Source organism: Globicephala melas, chromosome 12 (genome assembly GCF_963455315.2).
Source record: "Globicephala melas chromosome 12, mGloMel1.2, whole genome shotgun sequence".
Lineage (NCBI taxonomy): Eukaryota > Metazoa > Chordata > Mammalia > Artiodactyla > Delphinidae > Globicephala > Globicephala melas.
This window is the reverse complement of record NC_083325.1, coordinates 2,648,893-2,668,459: the sequence shown is the minus strand read 5'-3', so window position 1 is coordinate 2,668,459 and position 19,567 is coordinate 2,648,893. Positions and strand designations below refer to the sequence as shown.

Genomic DNA, 19,567 nt, shown 5'->3' with positions numbered 1-19,567 from the left:
CTGTTTGCTCTCAGAGTCCCTGGACCAGGCGTGTAGACGATGCAGATGTGAGAGTGATTCTAAAGAACAGGCCACGCCGGCCACACGGAGCTTTAAATAAAGCACTGCTGCTCTTGAGTTTCCAAAAGTAGGAGAGGTGAAGTGTTTTCCTTGGCCTCCTTCCTCCAGAAAAGCAAAACGTATCCGTGCTGTGTGTTTGTGTGTATTGCCGGGTAGGGGGTGTAGGCTTTTGAAAAGCAAACTAGACCTCGAACGGGTACGTCTCTTGGAGGTGATGGGTGTGTTTATTACCTTGTTTGTGGTGATGGTACCAAGTGCGTTTGCATATGTCCAAACTCACCCAATTGTATACATTTAATAGGTGCAGCTCCTTGCATAGCTAAGTGTACCTCAGTAAAGCTGAAAAGCACTGAGCCGCCACGGCAGGATGGGAATCCCTCTACGGCCCCCCCTGCAGCGCGCGCTGATCTGAAGCAGGTGCGTGGAAAAGCGCAGTGAGCAGCCTGGTGGCCCCAGGGACCCCACCTTCCCCCGTCACTGGCGTGTCTCAGTGCAGAGAGCAGAAGAGCACCTTGGGCTTTAGAGCTCTGCTGGTCAGGATCGACTTTCCTGTTGGCCTTTATTATAGCACCACAAGTGCGTTCTTTGGAAACCGTACGGCTGCAAGATGGTGATAAAACAGTATGAATAACTCAGACCGTGGAAGATCACAGTTTAAGGAGAGCGACTTTTGGTGCTGTGTTAATGAACAGGATAGTAACAGAAACAGGTTCTGAATGGAGGCCAGTACCCCTCAGTGCTTGTTGAGTGGGGTAACCGTGCCACCTTTCTGTGTGCAGACCTCCCTGGGCACACAGGGCCAAGCCGCGGTCAAGGACAGCCCAGGGCAGCCCGCAGCCCACTGGGGGAGCAGAATGCTTCATCCACAGATGGGGTGTTTCCGCAGAACACTGCTTTCTGCTTGGGAATGAGTGGGAAATGGAGGGGATACGAGACCCCCTCCCCCAGTCAGACCGGCTTTGCTTGGAGGCGTCGGGCGTTTGTAGCCTACGCTCTGAACCTGAGTTCTTGAGGTAGATTTTGTGGCACCTACAGAGGCTAAGAGGGACATTCCGTGCCCAGATGGCAAGAACGAGGAAAGCCGTCGACCCCAGGAGCGGCAGGAACATCTTCCCTGTCGGTAGCCTGGGTCTGTGGAGGCCTGTTTTGTGGGAGGAGCTGAACGCTTACAGGCCGTCTTCAAATGACCGCATCTTATCCCCCGGAAGCTCATAGTGAAGACAGTTTTGCAGAACGTTGGTCATGTTTTCCCAGGGGGTAGATCCCAACTTGCGCTCGGAACAGAAGTTCCTGGCGGGAGCGTCAGGTGCGCGGTGGAGGGGCTGAGCGTCCCATCGTGTGTGTTGCCCTCTGGGCCTTAGTTTCCGGGACAGTGACGCGGAGGGACTGGGTGAGTGCTGGGTCTGTGATCCGGGCATCTAGGGACAGGGCCGCAGCCAACCCCACAGATTCTGGGCAAAGGTCAGGGTGTGCCACAGCTTAGACCCCTCCCCAGGCGCAGCAACCTCGTGGCGCCCGTCCGCCACCTGAGTCCCACCTCCAGGACAGGGCTCCGGGGCCTCCCTGAGCTTCAGTGGCTGAGGCTGCTGGCCCTCGTTCTCCCATTGGCCACGTGGGGCGGGCGCAGGGGGACACGGACGCTGGATTAGGGGCTGGGGGCGGCGTGGAGAGGGACACACCACGGCCCACCTCTTTCCAGAAGAGGCACACAGGCCTCGGGCGCCTCGTGCCTGCCGGCTGCACTCCGGGCTAGGCAGGCAGGCCCGGGTCTCCGGGGCTGAAAGCTCCCCGGGATTCCGAGGAGCTGGCGGAGGAGAGAACCGAGGTGTCAGTGCTTCATCAGAGCCATCCCCATACCTGCTTCCTTCTGAGCGTCGTGGATGGACCTCTGAAAACACGCACCCCGGGCCCCGGCTCCAGGGACTCGAATTCGGGGAAGCCTGGACGTTTGTGCTTCTTCTGTGGAGCGTCCCAAGCCCTTCTGATCACCAGTTTGGAAACTGCTGACCTGGACCCTGGGTTTTGCATCCCCTGCCAGTGGGGGCGCCGCAGGGCTCGTTTAGGGCTGAGGCCTAGTGAGGTCAGGGGGAGGCGGGGGGTCGGCCTCCTGGACCTGCCGGCTCCCCTTGTGCACAGTCGCCCCCACTGTGCCCTGGGCCACCTTGAAATGTGCACTGTCCTTGAGGGGCCGCCTGGGATGCTCGGACCCCACTCCAGACCCACCTGGAGCGGGCCGAAGGGGCCCGAGCATCTGTATGTTCACACCTGTCTTCCCTAAAGGGCCCTTCTGAGGTCCTGCATGTGAGGATTTTCATATATTCACACTTTAGATAATTCACGAGGCTTTAAACAATTCCATTCCATGCCTGTTGACAGTGCGTGTTGGCAGTTGTGGTTTCCGATCCTTGCAGGGAGCTAGCCCTCGAGGGAGACTGCTCTTAGGCCCGGAAATCGAACAAACACGACGGAGAAACAGGCAGCAGCGCCGGGCACCGTGGTGCTCGGATCACAGCAGGCCCGGGAGCCGATACCTGCCCTCTACGCCTTGTGTTCTGTGCTTGGAGATTCCACCCGGGGGGCGGAGGTTCTTGGTGGAGAAATCACATGGCAGCGTCCATATTATTTGTGTGAAAGGGAGATGATCATTTCTCTTCTTTTAGGGATTTCTTGCCCAGTGGGGCCAGTATCTGGGTCACCTGCAGAGGAGGGATGGGAACTGGTTCCACTTTCATAGAAGGCAGTGCACGTGGTCAGTCCCGCTCTGTCACTGTGTCATACCCTGCAAACCCTGAAGGCCTTCGCGATGCCTTCCCTTCCAGAACTGGACCCTCCCACCCTCAGGGTCTGAGTCCCTCCCGTCTACGCGTCCTGACCATCCGGATCGGAGGTCCTGGCCCTGGAGGATCCCAGCGGATCTTCTGATATAACCAGAACATGATTGCACTCTGTCCTTCCTGACTCAAGGGCTGGGCCTCCGGTGTTCCCTGGCCCTAGGAGGCTGACCGCGGGAGACCCAGTTCTGTCCCCACAGGTGTTTTGCTTGCAGTGTGGATGACATTTGTGGGGGGCTGGGGAGGCTGTCACTTTGACTGTCTCAGGGATGGAAAACTTGAGGGGGCCGGTGTTCAGAACACCTGGTCACTCAGGGCTTGTCCTGCAAAAATATAACTAACATGCCGGACAATTCTTATTCCCAGATGAGAGCCAGGTTCCAGATGGGTTTCCGGGTAAAGGTCCCTGAGCTCCTTTGACCGGCACCAGCCCCGGGGCGGGGGCCGTTCCTGACTGGTCCCCCACGGCACCCCTCCCTGTCAGCGTGAAATACCAGCCAAGTGGGTGTCCTTTACTCTCCTGGCATGCTTTGTAGACATTTTAGATGTGTGTGTATGTGTTGACAATAAAAGGATGGAAAAAGACAGACCATGGAAACGTTCATCACAATGGAAAGAAAGCAGGAATGGATGTGTTAACATCAGATAAAGTGTCTTTCAGAGTGAGGACGACCGCGGGTGTGGACGGTCCCGCCAGGGCCCGCATCACGCACGGCACAGGTAGTTGCCACGTGTCCTCGGGCTGTGGGTTCCTCAGGCCCGCCCTGTTTTTATGAGCTGACCGTGGCAGTTTTGAGGAGGACGTGTTGGGTGCCCCGCGGGTGGCATTTGTCTGCTCTTTTTCTCCTCGTTGGACTGGGATAGCGTGTCTTTGGCGGGAGGGCCGCGGAGGTGAAGTGCCGTCTTCACCGCAGGGCATCTGACCTGTCGGTGAGTTGGCGTGGCTGTCAGCTGTCCCCTGTCCGCTCCTAGCTTGTCCTCTCTGGAGGGCGTCGGCGAGCGCAGCCCACCCTGAGGGTGGGCGTGACGCCCATGTCACTTCCTGGAATTCTCCTGGGGAAGCCGGTCTTCTCCCCCATTGGTTGACTTACTCGGCCACCCATTGCCTTTTTGCTCCTTTCTCCTTTATTCTCATTTACGGCCCGACGTAAGCAGGGCTGCTCTGCATGCAGCTTGCAGGCCCCCCGACCCAGCGCAGAGTTTCTCTGCGTGGAGATGCTTCCCGTGTGCTGTGTCAGCACCCAGCTTTACCAGATGACCCCACGTTGTCTTCCCGGGCAGGGCTGCCGTGTTCCTGTCTTGGCAGAAAACGAGGACTCCCACTGCCCCCCCCCCCCCCCCGCCTCCCTGACACTCACGCCATCACCTGGTGCATTTCTGTCCATCTAGCATAAAAAGGCATCTCGCCGTCAGATCAGATCATGGACGAGGTGCAGCTTTTTCTGTGTCGATTCATCATCTGTGCTGTCCTTCTGGGCAGTGGCTTGGTGTTCACTTGCTTTCAGTTGAGTTGTGGGTCTGTTTCTTCATGAATTGCAGGACTCTTTATATATTCTAGGTACCAGTCCTTTGTTATTATAGGTACTGGTTTCGTTACAAGTATATTTCATCATATTTTGATCTATGAAGATTGATAATTCTCACTTGAGAAGCCACACTTTCTTTGAACAGAGTCTTCTACTGTGCCAGCCGTGGCACAAATGGCATACCGCTATTTATAGACGTTAATGCTTTCTTATAAAAGGGAGTCTTGTATTCTTATGATTCTGCCGGAGGGGTTTTATATATATTTTGTGTTGTTTCAGTGATCAACAACCTATTTTAAAATTGGGGGGCTGATAAAGAGAAATGCAAGGCTTTGAAACGCCGGAATTTTGTTGACAGGACTTCACCGATGTTTGCCAGGTGTATCGTGGAGTCTGAGACGGTGCCGTCTCAGTAGCCTAATGAGCTGTGCTAAACTTTCATCTTTCCTTTTCTGCTGCTGCTCTCACCAGCTGTCAGAAAAAGTTGGAAGATTCACCCTTCCTTATTGATCTGTATTTCATGAATATTTATGTATATTCCATGTACTTCCCCCGTATTTTGGGGGGGATTCTTTTTTTTTCCTTCCCCCGTTTTATTCAAAGTAGCTGCACGACATAAAATTTAAATTTTCAACTGGAATTCTTCCATGGCTTCCCTCGTGAGTGAAGAGCCCGCATTACACAGAGTAACAAATGACGGTATCCAGAGGTGAGACTGTTCTAAACGAAGTTTCTTAAATTTGAATCCAACCGCAAACCAGGGCTTCAGCGTCGGAGGCAGCATCTCAGTGTCTTGTGTCCACCGGGGGGTCTGGGGGTGGAGCTCGCACAGCTGCAGAGCGTCCACGCACGCCTTCAAGCGCTGGCTGGGTGCACGGGCTCAGGCACTTCTAAGCTCTCGGTTTGCGCGGAGACAGAATCCTTGTCTGCAAGGAGTCCCACTCAGCGAGAAAACAGCCAAAAATATGTGTGAAGTCCCCCGTCAGTGCCAGGAAGAGAGAAAGCAGAGCAGGGAAATTGTCAGGCGGGGGCGGCAGGGGGGATGCAGCAGCTCTTCTAGATGAGCTGGGGCCGTGGGGCTGGGCGGAGGCTTGGGTGTCATCAGGGGTGGGATGTGGACGTGAGGGGGAGGGAGATGCCAGGGAGCAGGGTGTGCGGGCCTGGGGGAAGAGCTGGCGTTGGCAGTGGTTTCGGGTTGTGTTCTGGTGTGACGGGAAGGGATGGCGGGGCTTCAATGGAGGAGGTCCAGCCCACTGTCTGTTTGCAGGTACCACAGGCTGCTGCTGGGGAGTCAGACCAGAGGGTGGGGACGGACCGGGGAGGAGAAGGCTGCCTTGTCCGGGCCCTGCTGCTGCTGGCTTGGAGCTGGGCGGTGGCAGGGCCAGCGCTGGTCGCATCTGAGACGGATTTTGAAGGCGAGCCTCTGGGGTTTGCTGATGAAATGGATGGGGACACCACGTTCTGTGGGATGTGCTAGGATTCTTGCCCTGACGGGCACCTGGGTGAATGGTCGTCTCACGTTCGTATACTCAGAGGGGACCTGGGGAGACGGGGGGTGGGATTTTGTGGTTGCTGTTCATGTGATTGGTTTTCTTTTGGTTTTGGTTCGGTGTGGATGGTGACGAGCTCTGTCTGGATGAGTCTGGAGGGCAGTGGGGCGTCCACGTGGACGTGTCGCTGAGACGGGGTAGCAGGCGGCATCTGGAGGGGAGTCGGGCTGGGAGTAGCTTGGGTAGAGACAGGGGTGAGAGGATCGAGGCCTGGCTGCTGCATCTCTGGGTCAGAAACACGAGGAGGGGCCCGTAAGAGACAAGGCAGGAGGCAAAGCAGGGCTGCGTGACCCCAGGCAGCCGAGTGAAGGGCGGCTCCCCCCGACGGGCTCATGGGCCGTGTCCGCCGTCAGCGGGCAGGAAAGATGACCCAGAAGAGAGAGGAGTACTCATGCCACGGTGGAGAGAAGGGGCAATGACCAGAGGAGCCGATCCTTCGGGAAGAGGGGGTGGGTGGGGGCCAACATGGAGGAGGTGGCCCCCGACGGTCACCCGGGGACCGGAGGGACAGAGGCGCCTGCAGCCCTGGGACCCCCGATGGCTTCTGCCTCAGCGAAGGAAGAGGCAAGGTCATTCACCAGCTCCACAGCGGGAGTGGGAGGCGGTGCTCAAGGGCGGAGAAGGAAGGTCTGGAACGGCCCTCACCAGGGAGGGCGTTCACGGAGGACGTGGGTGTGGCTTGCCAGGCAGCCCCAGGCTCCCTCGAGCCGGCGTCAGACACAGGACGACAGGACGTGGGCCGGGGGGCGTGTGCGTCTCTTGCACGATCGATCGGTTGCCCTGGGGCTGGTGGGGAGTGGGTGCCACCAGAGTTTCCTGCACGTGTGCACGGACATCGCTGCAAATGCTCCTGACGTGTTACCGCGTCCTGGCTCCGCTAAGTCGAGGGTAAAGGATTTTGCTTGGAGGAGCTGAAGTACATACAGCAAAGACCGCAGGTGGAACCAGGGCAGCCTGGCCGGTGCGGGGCAGGTTAGTGAGGGGCTGATGGCGCCGAACCTGGAGAAGCAGACACTGTGAAGAGCAGGGTGGGGACCCAGCGGAAGGTGTCACTTAAAAGCATCGTGTGGTGGGAGGGAAGGCGCGTGGAAAACAAGTCAGATCCCATCACTCACAAGAGCTTCTTTCCTTTCAACAACACCCAGGAGCTGGACTGGAGTCAGCGCAGGAGAGCTCTGTGTGTAACACACACAAGAAGTGGGATGTAGGTCCTGCTGGTTCCAGTAAAATCTGCCGTATTGGTCCCGAGACCGGGGCGGCAGGTACACAAGGTGAGCTGGAGTAGCTCGCGGCGCCAGAAAGTCAGGATGTGCTCAGAGCACACGCGCACGCACATGTGCACGCACAGACACAGACACACACAGACATACATACAAAAACACACACACAGACATACATACAAAAACACACACAGACACACACAGACACACATACAAAAACACACACAAACTCATACACACACACAAAAACACACAAACTCACACACGTACACACATACAAAAACACGGACACACAAACTCACACATAAAAACAGACACAAACTCACACATACACACATACAAAAACACAAACAGACACACACATATAAAAACAGACACACAAACTCACATACAAACACATACAAAAACACACAGACACACATACACACACACAAACTCACACAAATTCACCACACATACAGAGACATACAAACACACACACAAATTCACACAGACACACAAACACACAGACTCACACAAATTCATGCACACAGACACACACTTGCAATGACAGGGTATGTCACAGGGACACAGGAGCCAACGAAAAGAGCTCCCAATACCCAAAGTTAGCACAATTTGAGCAACAAAATAAATAAGAAGTATTGGTTGTAGCTCAAAGTATAAAATAAATACGTTTATACTAATATGAATAAATGATGGAATAAATCTAAAAATGGGGAGGAAGAGGCAGATCTCCCAGGCAGGATCCCAGATAATTTCTGCAGATCCTGGCCATCAAGGAGGTGGAGCGTCACCCCCACGGCAACCGTGGGCTGTGCTCAGAGCCTCCTTCCCCAAAGCACGGGGTGGGGGGAAGAGGAGAAGAAGGACTTTGCAGGGGGAAACCAGACAGTCAGGACTCAGCCAGGTGACGGGGTCAGCCCAGGGGGCAGTCACAGTGACAGCAGGCACCCCGAGACAACGCAGGGACTGTGGGCTTTCACCTCTGTGGTCTCCTCCCCAAAGCCCAGAGCCCAGCCCTTGTGGGGAGAAAGACATCAGACAGATTCCCCGCAAGGAACATCGTGCAGAACACCTGCCTGGCCCTCCTCAAAAACGGAGGGTCATCAGAACAAGGGAAGTCTGCAAAACTGTCACGCAGAGAGGAGGCTTCGGGAGACGTGACGAGTCAAGGCAAGGTGGTGTCCCGGATGGGATCCTGGGACAGAAAAAGACATTAGGGAAACACCTTAGGAGGCCTGAGTAAACCGTGGACTCCAGTTAGTGTATCGTTACTGGTTTATTAATTGTAACAAATGTATCGTAGTAATGGAAGGTGTTAATAATAGGGGAAACTAAACAGTTCTAAAAAATAAAATTTATTTTAAAAAATCGCGTACAGATGCTAGAAATCTTTATTTCCTCACTGTTTTCTTGAACGATAGGGAAGATTTCCTTAAAAGAAGCGTACATTTGGGATAAAGGTTAGCGTTTATCTCTCTAGAATTTGTAGAGGTGTCTGTTTAGTAATTAAACCCGAGTAGCTCAGGTCCCTTCTCAGGAACTGGGTCCCTGCCCTGCTGAGCATGATGGGTGCGGGTCCTTGTCCCCAGAGTGAGGAACAGAGGGGCTTTCTGTAATTACCTTTCCCGTTAAATAGGAAAATCTAAGCCAGAATGTGTGGGAATGTGGGCGTAAACCACATACATCTGAAGAACTAAAATGACTGTGACAGCTTAGTCGTATTTGAGCGCTAGGAGACCCAGATCACAGGGAGTGTGTTTTGTAAGTCACTCTGCTTCTTTTACCCTTGTATGTTTCGTAAGTAGGCAGAGAATCCTGAATAATAAGGTAGCCAGGAAAGGTCAGGTATCCAATAGTGTCGCTGAATTCATTAGCGTGATTCAAGGAAGCGCATGACATTTATACTTCGATGTTTATGAACCAGGTGTTTATGTTATAGAAGTTACAACTACTTTCATGGTTGTGGAAAAAAATGGCAAACCCCTAAATACAGTGACAGCGGGCTGTCTGTTTACTTCGGGAGCAGTGGTATGCATTGTCTGAAAATACTTGATGCTCTCTTGACGTTTTAGAGGAAAGTCAGGTTTCACCAAAGATATCAATGTCCATTTTCAAAAATGGGTATTTTTCCTTTTTTTTCTTTTTTAAATTTCAGCCTTATCAAGGTATAATTGACAAAATTGTAAGATATTTAAAGTGTACATGGTGGTGATTTGATATAGGTATACATCGGGAAAGTATTCTCCCCATCTAGTTAATTAGCACATCTGTCACCTCACATGTTTATCTTTTTTTGGTGAGAACATTGAAGTTCTACTCTCTCAGCAAGTTTCTATCATACAGTACAGCGTCATCAACTGTAGTCACCATGTTTTACGTTAGGTCCTCAGAGCTTATTCATTTATAGCTGAAAGCTTTTACTGTACCCTTTTACCAACCTCTCCCTGTTTCCCCCTCCCCCCAGCCCCTGGCAGCCACTCTTCTGCTCTGTCTCTGTGACTCTGACTTTTGGGGACATCTTCCCACTGCTGGTGTTTTCCCCATCACTCCATTAACTGTGATGTCTTCCAGGTTGGTGTAAGGCAGTGTTGATTCCAAGTGCAGTGCAGTTTTATGGACTTTCATTTGTTTTACAATTAATACCATAAAATAAAATTGGCTTATTAAATTGACTGTGATTCTCCAAAATGATGGTGCTTGGCTGTTACCTAATGTTCGTGACCTTCTTCCCAGTGTGATGAATGTCTAAGACACCCAGGAGGAAATTGAGAGAGGTTAGCAAAAGTTAGCAGAATAGGAACTCCATGGCTTGAGCAGTAAATTATGTGGAAAAATAGTATTTCCCAGATTCTAGCTGAAACAAGAGAGTCCCCAGTCCTATTTCTTCTGTAAAATTTCCTAGGTGCTAGTGAGTTGTATTGACTTACAGGCTAGTCTCTGGAATACTGGTTTTGTCCAGGCATTTCACATAGTAAAATGAGTTGCTGGGTGATTGTCTCTTGAATACTGACTCACGTTTTAAGGTATTTTTCTAACGTGATTTAATTTGGGGCGGGAGGGAAGCGCTGATCCTGGCAGTAAGGATGAATTAACGGTAGAAATTCACTTTATAAAAGATGGGGAGAGGGTGCAGCAGAAACCCTAGATTTATAATAAAAGTATAAAATTTGGTCTTGATTGAGAATTGCCATCCACTAACAAATCCTGTTCAAGAAAGTTCATTTAGGAAATTTTGTGTACCTCATCACACCCAGTAGAATGTCTGCTACCAAAAAGCAGAACGACAAGTGTTGGTGAGGGTGTGGAGAAACTGGAACCCTGTGCATTGCTGGTGGGAGTGCAAACTGGTGCAGGTGATATGGTGCTTCCTCAAAAAATCATAAATAGAATTATGGTCCAGTGAGACCTGCCACTGGGCGTCACATAGACACAGGTAGAGCGGGGATGTCTAACATTTATCCAGCACTGACCAGGTATCGGGTACTTCCTGTGATTGTCTCATTTCATCCTGATGTCTGCAGACAAAAACGGAGGTCGGAGGTTAAGCAGCTTCCCCCCAGGGTCGCTCACTGGTAGGTGCTGAGCCTGGATCTCCCATTCCTGGCCTCCTCCGACCAGAGAGGAACATTCCCAGGAATGGCTCCCATCGGTGCCCACAGAGGAGACCTTTCCAGACTCAAAGACCGAGACTGTACAGGCCACAGCCTTTGACTGTGATCCAACAGAGTTAGAAAAATCATAAAAAGACCTTCTCCAGAATAAACCACAGAGCAAAGGTCGCTGGGGTCTTAGAGACTCAGAAGCCTCTGCCCTGTACTGGTCAGCCACGCCCAGCAGGAGCGGCTGCAGGAAGAAGGCCTCTGCTCAGGGTGGCAGCAAGACAGGTGACAGCAGGAGAGATGGGCTTCCCCGCCCCCCGCACACCCCCAGAGGGAAGGGCGTGAGGAATGGAGCTCTTTGACCCTGTGTTTTTTGTTTGTTTGTTTTGTTTTGTTTGCGGGTACACGGGCCTCTCACTGTTGTGGCCTCTTCCGTTGTGGAGCACAGTCTCCGGACGCGCAGGCTCAGTGGCCATGGCTCACGGGCCCAGCCGCTCCGCGGCCTGTGGGATCTTCCCGGACCGGGGCACGAACCCGTGTCCCCTGCATCGGCAGGCGGACTCTCAACCACTGCGCCACCAGGGAAGCCCTGACCCTGTGTTTTGAAATCGGGAAAGTTTACCCTTCAACTTGGGCTGGGCTTGCTTGGCCTCTCCTCAAGTAAAACGTTACACCACCAGCGAGGCTCTTCCCAGATCAGACCTGGAAGATCAGGAACTACTGCTCTTTCCCGCAGGTGTTTTCACTGATGAAATTTATCAAAATGAAATTGAAACTCAGTTTTTGTTTATTGGCACCCGCCTTACCCTTGGGATTTCTTTTTTTGGGCCATGCTGCAAAATTCTGCCACCCAGGACTCTACCACCTGCAAGAGGAAGGAAGCTCAGGCTTTGGGATGAGACAGTTCTCATGGGTTTGAATCCCAGCACAGGCACTTTGTAGCCTGTGGATTTGGACGAGTTATTTGATATCTCGAAGCCCCAGTTTCATCAGTCATTCAGTATGTGTATAGATCCTCTCTGTTTCAGAGGGTGTCTGTAGACCTCGGATGAGCTCACACTTAGGAAGCAGCCCAGCGGGCACGAGGGGAGTTGGCGGCTCCTCCTGTGATGGAGTGCCAAGCCTGCTCTGTTGTTTATTTTCTCTTTTATACGTGGTATATTTTTGTGCCTCAGGGAAGTGGTAAGACCTGGACCCCTGTCACAGGTTAATTAACTTGCCGAGAGTTGAAACAGCCGTGAGATTCCACATTGTGTCCTACTTAAAGTTGAAGCGTATCAGCTGTAATCAGTGATACTGCTTGTACAAAGCTACCAACTGACCTTTCTGTCCCCCCCCAGGACACCACAGGTTCCTGCCAACTCCTGTCAAATTCGTTGGCCTCTGTAAAGTCTTTTATCTACAACACGACCTGAAACTTTAATCACGAATTTATAAGGTCTTTTAAAGCTGCTTCTGAGACTGTTTCTTTGAGTGGGTCTCCTTAATGCAAGTGTACTATTTTGAAGTGTTTGCAAATAAGAACCAAGGGAGGAAAACACGGTGAGAAATGAGGGAAAACATAGAAAGTGTTCCTTGTTTGGACTGACCTTGGCACAGTTGCTCACTGCGTTGGTTTTCTGCGGCTGCTGTATTCTCTCCCAGTTCTGGAGGTCACAAGTCCCACCCAGGTCTCACAGGGCAAAGTCAAGGTTGCACAGGCCCTCGTACTTCCTGGAGGCTCCAGGGGAGGGCCTGTTCCTTGCTTCTTCCAGCTGCTAGGGGCTGCCCTCGTCCTGGCAGGTCCCTCCTTGACTCTTCTGTCTCCTTTCTGACTCATGGGGGCTCTGTGGTCACTCCGGGCCCCCCGGGATACTCCCTCAAGATGAGCTGACCTTAATTCCCCTATGCCGTGTAGCCTGACATATTCACAGGTTCCAGGTAGGAGGATGTGGACCTCTTTGGGGGGGCTGGGCTATTATTCTTCCAACTGCATCTACAGAAAACCTCTGTTTGAGTGAGTTTCCATAATAATTGGTTGACTGCCTCGAAGGCATGAGACGGTACAAAGAAAAATCCTCGACTCATCTTGAAGTAGATTGTATTATTGGAGTAATTCAGACTGTATGTTGAAAATCACGGCAAGTTTGACTTTTTTTTTTCCCATGTAGTCAGTCTCTTTTCTTACCTGGTTCTTCTCTAAAGCAGTTATTTGCTCATAGCTCTATATTTTGATATGTCTGTATCCATGTGTACACACAGGTATTTTTCTGAAATTCCGAGTTAACATCCTAGAGGTAAAATGTTACACCTGTTCTCTCTGTCTCTGTTTTGAATTGAATTCAATAAATCGTATTCCATCCATGTAAGGTTTCTATTACACAGTGGGATTGGCAGTTTTTTAAAAGCCGTATGACCCTGGTCTTCTCTGAGGCCAGCTAGATTGGTCAGTCCGTAGAAGGATGAATGAGGCAGATGTATTGAATACATTCACTTTGAGTCATCAGTCTCCCTTTCCTTCACCTCCCCATTAAACCGGGCGGCTGAAGCCTCAGCAGCCACTGTCAGCACATAACAGGGTGTCCCACACAGTGAACAGGTAACCTCAGGTGATGCAAGTGTTCTCGGGGAAGGACAGCCGTAGGTCGTACACTGATGACCTCTGGGGAGGAGACCCTGGACAGTGGCACTTAGATGGGGAGGGAAGGGGAGGGGTCTCTGGAGAGGTGCTTCTGTGCCTGGGGCTTGAATCACAAGAGAGTAGACCCTGGGTCTGTGCACTCTCCAGGGAACCCTGGTGCCCTGGAAGCATATCTACTGCTCAGGAGAGCCTGACGGAAGGAAGGAAGGAAGGGAGGGAGGGGCCACTGAGACTGGACCAACCCCCCCCCCGCCCCGCCCCCTACACTGACCACGTGTGCTGCAGTGCACACAGCACTTTCTTTCTGACTGTGGTTCCCGTTCTGAGTCTCTCTGTGTGGGCAGGGGGCTCGGAGCTGTCTTCACAAGCTCCCAGGTGAGGTGCTGTTCTTAGAACCTCATGTGACACAAGGGCAGCTGGGCTAAGGTGCACAGAGGACTCTAACCCCGGCCCATATGACACAAAACCCCGACCCCTTAAACACGACATTCTCAGGCTGCTTCCGAGCAGCCAAAGTATCTTCTGAGGCGAGGCAAATATTGCTGTTCCCATTTTACAGAATAAGCTGAAGGCCGAGGAGGACGCACAAATGGCTCAGCTAAGCGTCGAATCCCAGATTCTTGACTAATGTTTTCTGTTTGCAGTTATGACCGAGTGGTTCGACTTGGTCCCCGTGACCCCTTGGGAAGTACCTGTGAGCATTTTGGGGTGTTGGCTATTAGGAGGATTATGTAACCCAGTCATAAACCGGCAAGACGCAGTTACGGGGATCCTTTTTAGAAAGAGAGTCCCAGAATAGGATTGATATTATTTTAGGAGTTAAGTGACAACTACTGGGCCGAGAAAGTTTTTATAGCTATTCTAGTCTGTTTGGGTTTTTTAAAAAAATCTACTTCCATCTAAGACTTGGAAAAGCAGCTTATCATGTTCGGTTTTCTGAGAATTTCTTTTATTCGGTATAACATGGGGTTCTTGCTAAGCTCTATTGCAAACTGGTCACATGACATGAGACATGATCTGGCTATAAAATATTAAATTCGTGGCTCTTCTTTCTGTAGTCTTTAGGTGGGTGATAACTAGCTTAGTTAATGAAGGCAAAAATTAGATGTTCTTGAACTGCCCAAGCTGGAGGGTTAAACGTACATTATGCTTTGCATGTGACCTCTGTGATTCTTAGACTAAATCAGAATCCCATTTCTGACTTAAAGTTTCAGTAGTCAGAATGTACTTTTTCAGACTTTCCTTGTTACAGCTTTTCCATATTAGGAATTTAAGTCAGTTGTACTCTCCTTTCTGTTGTGGAATAATCTTGTTTCAGCTCCAGCCTTTTCCTATTGCAGTCCGTCCTACGCTCATAGCAAAGTGCTCGTGACTGAAAGGAACCGCTCCGGCTGGGCTCCTGGAGCAGTTTCCCGGGGCCTCGTGTGGAGCCCCCAACTCTCGCCTCCCGCACGGCTCCCTCCAGGATGGGCGTCCGAGGGGAGGCCGTGGGGGCTGGGGCCCGGGTGCTGCGGGGCGGGGCGGGGCGGGGGTCTTGCTGCACCTGCTCCTGTGCGCTGACTGGCCACAAGCAGGAGAGAAAGCATGCGCGGTTTTATTCTAAGGCACTTCCGGAGTCACTTACTCCTCCTCCTTAGCCCTGGGTTCCTGCCCCGTCCTGAGCACGGCCCTCACATCCTGTCCCTCCCTCAACCACCGGGTCGTGCAGTCCCCAGCCCGTGTCCCCGTCCACGCGGCTCTCCTCTCCTGGTCCACAGCGGGGCCCTAAGGGATGCTGACCGCATCCGCCTTCACGCAGGACGCTGGCTGCCCGCTCGGCCCCCACCCAGCCCGGCTCAGGAAGCTTTGCGGACCACCAGGTCGGTATCTGCTGAGTATCTGAGGCGGAAGTTCTCAAGGATTGGTTGCCCCTTAACTGCGGGTGCTGCTTAGGACAACGGGACAGCTGTTGATTGGCTGATATGCGAAGCATTGACGTGAGCAGGTTGTTGATTGGTGGACTGTACTCGAGTAAGGCGTCCTCATTGGCTGGCCTTCAGAGGTGCTGGGATAGAGCTTGGTGGTTGGCAGCCTTCGCTGGGGTGACATGGTTATTGATGGGAGACTGTGGTCCCTGGGGGAGGTGGTTGTTGACGGGAGACTGTGATCCCTGGGTGGGGTGGTTGTTGACGTGGGGCTGTGATCCCTCGGTGGGGTGGTTGTTGATGGGGGCTGTGATCCCTGGGTGGGGTGGTTGTTGATGGGGGCTGTGATCCCTGCGTGGGGTGGTTGTTGACGGGAGGCTGTGATCCCTGGGTGGGGTGGTTGTTGACGGGGGCTGTGATCCCTGGGGGAGGTGGTTGTTGATGGGAGACTGTGATCGCTGGGTGTGGTGGTTGTTGATGGGAGGCTGTGATCCCTGGGTGGGGTGGTTGTTGATGGGGGGCTGTGATCCCTGGGTGGGGTGGTTGTTGATGGGGGGCTGTGATCCCTGGGTGGGGTGGTGGTTGATGGGAGACTGTGATCCCTGGGTGGGGTGGTTGTTGACGGGGGGTTGTGGTCCCTGGGGGAGGTGGTTGTTGATGGGAGGCTGTGATCCCTGGGTGGGGTGGTGGTTGATGGGGGCTGTGATCCCTGGGTGTGGTGGTTGTTGATGGGAGACTGTGATCCCTGGGTGGGGTGGTTGTTGACCGGGGTCTGTGATCCCTGGGGGAGGTGGTTGTTGACGGGGGGCTGTGGTCCCTGGGGGAGGTGGTTGTTGATGGGAGACTGTGATCCCTGGGTGGGGTGGTTGTTGACGGGTGGCTGTGATCCCTGGGTGGGGTGGTTGTTGATGGAAGGCTTTGATCCCTGGGGTGGGGTGGTTGTTGGTGGGGGGCTGTGATCCCTGGGTGAGGTGGTTGTTGGTGGGGGGCTGTGATCCCTGGGTGGGGTGGTTGTTGATGGGGGGCTGTGATCCCTGGGTGGGGTGGTTGTTGACGGGGGGCTGTGATCCCTGGGGGTGGTGGTTGTTGACGGGGGGTTGTGATCCCTGGGTGGGGTGGTTGTTGACGGGGGGCTGTGGTCTCTGGGGGAGGTGGTTGTTGATCTGGTGGACTCCTGAAGCCTTTATACTGATGGGAAGCTTTCATAAGTCAATTACAACAGGTTTAAAGCCCTTTGTTATGTCCAAGGAACAGCTGCTCAGTTTTTAGGTGCTTGGAAATTTATTTTTCTTCTGTCCCAGAGTCATAGATTTCCTGGGTGGGTTAAGCCTGTCCAAGACCCCACGCTAGTTCTCACCTCCTCCCCAGCTCACCCCAGAAGTGAGCACAGGAGCACAGCCCTGCGCTCAAACCGTGGCTCTGTTGTTCAGCAAGGCACTGAATCTCTGATCCTCTGTCTCCCGAAAGCTCACACTTCCCTGAAAGGCGGGTGTTTGCAGAGTGAATGAGTGCCCCCATGTACTCCAGTGCCCTCCCCCAGACGGAGCAGTGCGCTGAGTTCACGCCCCGGACCCAGGAAGAGCACCTGTGAGGGGGGCTGTCAGAGTGACCTGGGGCCTGTGACACACTGTGCATGCTCGGGCCCCGCTCCTCGAGGGTCCCGTGGGGGTGAAGCTGGGCACAGCATTTTCTAGGTTCCCTCCCATGTGCTGTTCGATGTGCACTGAGACGTACCAGGCCCAGCCAGTGCCTTACTTACCTGCTTTTCATGTAGTTAAGTCGTGCAGAAAATTTATAAATTGTTTTGACTGGTCTTAAGTGATGGGCTGTTCTTGTTCAAATCTCTTTTTGAAACTGTAATTAAGACAAACCCGGTATTCAAATAAAATATTCTCTGAAGCCCATTCCTATTACTGCTCTGGCCCCTCGCATTATTATTGAAAAAAGAGAAACGACCTTCATGACCTTCAGAAATCTAACCTGACAGTGAGTTCAGTATATAGGGAGGTACGGCATGGACTTGAGATTTTCTGAAAGTAGATAACAATATTGTCTACAATTTGGAAATGAGATCTGTGTAAACACCCTTCTCAGATATTGTATACATTATGCCTAAGGTTTATGACACATCTCCTCCTTCCCCAAAGGTTTGTTAGCTCTAAATTTGGAAGTTAATTCATGAAAGAGGAGAACATGTATTATTTATAAGTGTCTTTAGCATCTAGCAGCAAGGGTCATGTTATTTTAAAATGGGATTCATGCTTTTGTGGAGTCAGTGCGCTAGGTCCCCTCTGTCTTCCTGAAGCCATCCCTATAAATAATGAGAACTCCTCTCTGTCAGAAAAGAAGGGGATCTGAGTCAATAGTGTTTCCATTATTCATCTCTTCCTAGTTTTGAGTAAACTTCTAGTCACTTAAAGGACTGAATGTTGAGTTTTTCTGCTGCAAAAATGCCCATCTTCTACCCGAGAGGTTACGAAATAGCTCATAACTATATTCGTTACAGTCATTCAGGTATACCTTTGCTATTTATTACTTCCAGGATTGACTTAACTAGGTATGCAGTGTACTGTATTTTTTTGTTCGTTTTAATAAACTTTTAATTTTGGAGGAATTTTGTATCACGGTTCACTCTCGGTATTGAATGTTTTATGGGTCTGGACAAATGTGTCATGACACGTGTCCACTACTATAGTATTATGCAGAATTGTCTCACTGCCCTAAAAATCCCTGTGCTGCACCTCATCATCCCTCTTTCCCCTGTGCCCTTGGCCACTACTGATCTTTGTAATGTCTCTGAAGTTTTCCCATTTCCAGAATGTTATATTCTTGGAATTATTAAAGAAAAACTGACGCTTGTTAAAGAACGGTTAAGCAGACTTTACTCAGGGGGGGACTCCGAGGGATTTTTGCCATAGGGGAGAGAGATTGGGCTCAACCCCGCATACAAGAAGGAAGAGTGGGGATCTATAGCCCAGGAGCTGGGTGGGGAGTAGCTGGATGGAAAACTACTAAGAGGAAACATCAGAGGTAAGGGGGGATTCTGGCTGCACTGACCTAACAGGGTCCTTCCTGAAAACAGGCCAGGACGGTCAGACATCACCTGGGTGAGGGTGGAGGATTCCGGCTCAACCAACTCAGCAGGATTCTTGCTGAAATAGGGCAATGGACATGGAAGTACAGACACAGAAATACAATAGTCAAGGTCTAGTCTGGGAAGAGGATTCAGAGGAGCCTGACGAAAGTTTGGTCAAGGAGAGTCTTTGTGAGAATCATACAGTCTCACCCTTTTCAGACGGGCTTCTTCCACTTAGTCGTGTGCATTTGAAGTTCCTTCATGTCTTTTCACGGCTTCACAGCTCATTTGTTGTTTTCTTTTTAATTTTTTTTAATTTTAGGCTGCGTGGGGTCTTTGTCGCTGCGCACGGGCTTTCTCCAGTTGCGGCGAGCGGGGGCTACTCTCTTGCAGTGCATGGGCTTCTCATTGCAGTGGCTTCTCTTGTTGCAGAGCACAGGCTCTAGGCGCGCAGGCTTCAGTAGCTGTGGCACGTGGGCTCAGTAGTTGTGGCTCGTGGGCTCTAGGGCACAGGCTCAGTAGCTGTGGCGCACGGGCTTAGTTGCTCCGCGGAATGTGGGACCTTCCCAGACCAGGGCTCAAACCCGTGTCCCCTGCATTGGCAGGTGGATTCTTATCCACTGCACCACCAGGGAAGCCCAGTTTTATCACTGAGTAATATTCCCTTATCTGGACGGACCACAGTTTATTTGTCTATCACCAACTGAAGGGCATCTTGGTGGCTTCCAAATTTTGGCAATTATGAATGAAGCTGCTCTAAACATCTGTGTTTCAAGTTCCAGGAATAATTTTATATTTATGAAGAAGCCGCAAAGATAGTGCAAAGCATTCCTGACACCCCGCACCCAGTTTCCCTTAGTGCTAACGTCTTACCTGACCAGGGACGTTTGTCAAAAGTGAGAGATTAACGTTGCTTAGTGGTAGACAATTGACTGGCTTCACTTGGATTTCACTAATTTTCATGTTCTAGGATCCAATCCAGGATACCACATTGCGGTTTGGGTGTGTCATGGTCATTAAATATGGTCATAAAAGTCAGCTTATCCTGAGAAAATGGATGTAAAGATATCAGCTATAAGGATCTGGTGTTCCTTACTCTAGTGAACACGTTTAATTGTGATACGGTTATTTAGAATTTTTTGGAAAGTTTTCTGTTGTTGTTGTTTGTTTTTAGCAGA

The 19,567-nt window shown here is 51.6% G+C and overlaps 1 protein-coding gene across 11 annotated transcripts in view; it reads left to right on the top strand.

Annotated features, from left to right (window-relative positions):
- NCK2 (NCK adaptor protein 2) overlaps positions 1-19,567 on the top strand; it is a 133,813-nt gene that overhangs the window by 74,206 nt on the left and 40,040 nt on the right. The window contains exons 1-2 of one of the 11 annotated variants that reach the window (XM_030845059.3): positions 5,723-5,832; positions 7,113-7,238. The exons of 8 other annotated variants lie outside the window; for them this stretch is intronic. The gene's annotated coding sequence lies outside the window, so the exon portion shown is untranslated. Of the gene's footprint in view, positions 1-5,590; positions 5,685-5,722; positions 5,833-7,112; positions 7,239-19,567 lie in introns of those variants that run through there. 2 more of the 11 variants (XM_060309644.2, XM_060309645.2) reach the window with 2 other exon arrangements.